General features: G+C 39.0%; 1 long non-coding RNA gene across 1 annotated transcript; it reads right to left on the bottom strand.

Moving 5' to 3' along the window:
• Nucleotides 1–1417: 1417 nt before the first annotated feature.
• On the bottom strand, nucleotides 1418–3719 carry LOC122067605. Its single transcript, XR_006136794.1, has 2 exons — nucleotides 2036–3719; nucleotides 1418–1926 (listed from the first exon to the last, which is right to left on the bottom strand). It is a non-coding gene; the product is annotated as an uncharacterized LOC122067605 (long non-coding RNA).
• Between the last annotated feature and the right edge of the window lie 7 nt (nucleotides 3720–3726).

The raw sequence follows: 3726 nt of genomic DNA, 5'->3' as shown, positions 1-3726 counted from the left end.
TGCTCGCCAGGATGATCCTAACTTCTAAGACCGTGAGTAAGTGAGAAAGATGGTGACAAAACCTGATTAGTTTAACAGGTTGAACTCACCTATATTTTTTTTTTTTTTGGTAATGAACTAAGGGCCCGTTTGATAACTTTTCTGCCGTTTCTGTTTCAAGAAACGGCAGAAACATAAATTTTCGTTTCTAGAAATAGAAACGGAATTGAAGGTGTTTGATAAGTCATGTTTTTAGAAGTCGATAGTAACCAATGAAAGAATGCCACAAGTCGTTTCCAGAAACGGTGAAACAAGTTGAACTTGTTTCGCCTGGATCGTTTCTTGAACCATAAATAAGTAAAAATTTCTATTTCTATTTCTGAAAATAAGTGAAACGAAACAGTCTTATCAAACGCTTTTTACTCCGTTTCTGCTGTTTCTGGAAACAGAAACGGCAGAAACGCGTTTCTTGAAACGTTATCAAACGGGCCCTAAGCTGTATTCATTCCCAATGCTTGGCAGAATCGGCAAAATGTTACTACATCATGTGAGGATTAAACCCGAAAGGAAAAAAAATACTCCATCCTACTGAGTATAATATAGGAGTCAACTCTCTAGTAAATTGGCTTCAAATTTAGGGATATGTACCATCATGCATTGGGATGAGTGTTCGGGTTCTCCCAACCCTTAGATAACTAATTGGACACCCAATTAATTGGAGGAGAGGAGCCGAATCCAATGTTTTGACCGTCAAAATATATCAATACATGTATCAAGAAAGGTATTGGCATCAGCATCAGTTGATATCAATACTGAATCGAATGAGACGTCCAATCTGATAATTAAATAATAGGTTGATGGTAGTGGTTTATAAAACCACCAGGAAATAAAGCACAAAAATCCTCTGCGGAGAGGCAATGAGTGACAGTGAGCATCCGACGGCTGAGGTGCATACCAAGGCCCTCCTCCCAGCCATTGGATCCTCACTGCCAGCCGTAGAGGATTTGAGTCCGAAAATAAAGGCTTTAGTGGCGATGTTGGCACTAAACCTTTGCTTCAAACCCCACAACTTGTTAATTAAAGGGTGGCCTTCAACTTCCACTCACTCAGTCATGTAGCCAGGATAATGACATAGGAGTGGACCAAAAATAATATATCCAATTATTCATCCATAAGATCATCTATTATTCACCTAACTCTTTATAACCCACAACATTAGATCAAGGCATTGTTCAAGAACCTGAAGACTGTTCTAAGGTCTGTCGAGAAAGGTTGACCAGAGTGGTGTCTGACAGAAAGTTCTGTTATTGAGCTATTCCATACCCATATGCAGCAGTGGCAATGTCTAAGTTGCCAAAGTGAGACTAAGAACAGTGGCAATTAGACCTAGGCTCTTGATGAAAGATTGAAATAGTCACAGATTAAAAGTGAAACCAAATGATCAACCAAAACAAATAAACTCCATATGCTTATAATTCCTCCCCTAGTGCTTCAATCATTATCACAGCATAATGTACACTGCATACCGACTGTAAGTAAACTCACCACTACAGTTTCATCCAAGATGATTAAAACTCAATTTCTATATTAGGCATCATTTTAACAGTGTGATCCTTCCTCCAGGTATCCCAACCTTAAAACTTCTCTCAGTTGATGTAATAAGATGCAGTGTCCAAAAATTTTCACTATTTCCATTGAGTTCGAGTTGGAAAAGAAAGATCTGCAAGGAGATCAATGAGGGAAAGTCCAGCTTGAAGCAGCATGAAAAGTAACTGTGAAGCCTAAACCTCCTGGACGTTCTTGCCTAATCCTTCATTGTTTTCCCATCATTTCGCCCCTTATCATTGAAATCAATGCCCTGGAATGTGATCCTATTTGTGCGATATTGACTTCCGAGAGCAGTTCCAAAGCCCCATCCTAGGCCGAGTCCTACTCCACAACCTCCACCTTCAAATAAAAATTACAAAGAAAATGATTCCAATACGCAATCCCACAGAAAGTGAAAACACATTCTACCTATCCGGGAAAAAAAATTAAAAATGTTTTCAGCTTGTACCTACGCCAAGACCGAGTATCTGCAACGGAATGCCTGAAGAAGATAACATAAACAGTTAACAAAGCACATTTTGGCAAAGGAAAGTTCTTATCACACCATATGTAATGTGCATGTATGAATGAGCATTATTAGCAAGAAAAGTAGTTGTTCTCATCTAAACCCCATTCCACATATCCAGTATCAACAAAAAAGTATCACCTTAAATGGTCTATGCATATTTAAAAACCGGGGATATCAAGCTGTTGGTGCTCAAATAGAAGAAGCTAGTAAGAAATCATTGATTTCCACATAATTTCACAAGTGTGGTTGAAACAACTATGAAATTAAAATTTGCAACATCTGCAGATGAGCGAAATATGATATACTGTGTTTAAAATTTTAAATTTAGTTTAAATGGATATAATAGAGAGAGAGCAACCCAGTGCACGAGGCTCCTGCTACTGCAAGGTCTGGGAGGGGCAAGTGTGTACGCAGCCTTACCCCCTGTTCTTCGCAGAAGAGGCTGTGTCCAAGTTTTGACCCTGTGACCAACAGGTTGCAATAGTGCAACTTAACCGTTGTGCCACAGGCTCACCCACTTTTAACTGGATATAATAATTGTACCAATTTCAGGCTCACCCACTTTTAACTGGATATAATAATTGTACCAATTTTTGAAATTGGTATGGCATGGAATTCTTTGTACACCTTGCAATTGTCAGATTGGATCTGATCCAATCATCCAATTTCACACTCCCCAGTCATCCTAAGTGCATGCAAGTTTCAACCCAAACCCCCCCCCAAAAAAAAATAAATAAATAAATAAATAATACACACAGCTCACACACATACACAAAACCTCTTTCCACTTATGATCCAGTTTTATAGAATTTTAGCACTTAGCAGCTTATGTGCTCAAGATTGCATGGCTACCCAAAAAAAAATTCTGTGTCTAAGCCACCTTTTACTATAGAAGTTTTGTGAAGAAATAAAAATAAAGGTAGTTATGCAAACCATTTCCTCCTCAATGCCCCAACCTTAAGCAGCCGTCAAGTTTGTATGAAGCAGTGCTCTAGATTTTGGTTCATGGTGATTTGGAGCGTGGCAACAATAACAAGTTTCACATTCTGTTAGTTTCTCTTCAAAGGGTGGACCATCATCAATATTGTCAAGTAAAAAGAGACCAAGCCTTCATCATCTGTAACGGCATCAACCATTGCTTGAGATCATTCAAGCTGATGATCGATCATAGATGGTGCCACGATACTACAGTCAGGGTTTTTAACTGGTCAGGCATTCATTTGTTCTTTCATGCATAACCCTGACGAGATGATACCTGAGGCCAGGCATTCATTTGTTCTTTCATGCATAACCCTGACGAGATAGTACCTGAGGCAAAAAATACAGCACTGGACAAACTAATCAACTATCAAAGCGATGATGCCACGATCAATGCTCAGGGTTCATGCTTGACCTAGCTATCATTTTGATCTTTCATGCATAATTCAGAAAATATTGATTCTGGCAGAAATACAACACTCATTCAAGCAGATGGACCATCATAGATAGTGCCACCATACCAGCTCAACATTCTGTGCATGACCAAGGAATCACTTCTTTCATCATGCTTAAGCCAAACAAGAGATTGCTTCTGGCAGACATACAGCACTTCATTCATGCATCCCATGCAATCAGCAAAGCCTTTTTTTTTT

Source organism: Macadamia integrifolia, unplaced genomic scaffold, assembly GCF_013358625.1.
Source record: "Macadamia integrifolia cultivar HAES 741 unplaced genomic scaffold, SCU_Mint_v3 scaffold2999, whole genome shotgun sequence".
Taxonomy (NCBI): domain Eukaryota; kingdom Viridiplantae; phylum Streptophyta; class Magnoliopsida; order Proteales; family Proteaceae; genus Macadamia; species Macadamia integrifolia.
The sequence above is the reverse complement of the archived record's forward strand: the minus strand, read 5'-3'. Positions and strand labels throughout refer to the sequence as shown.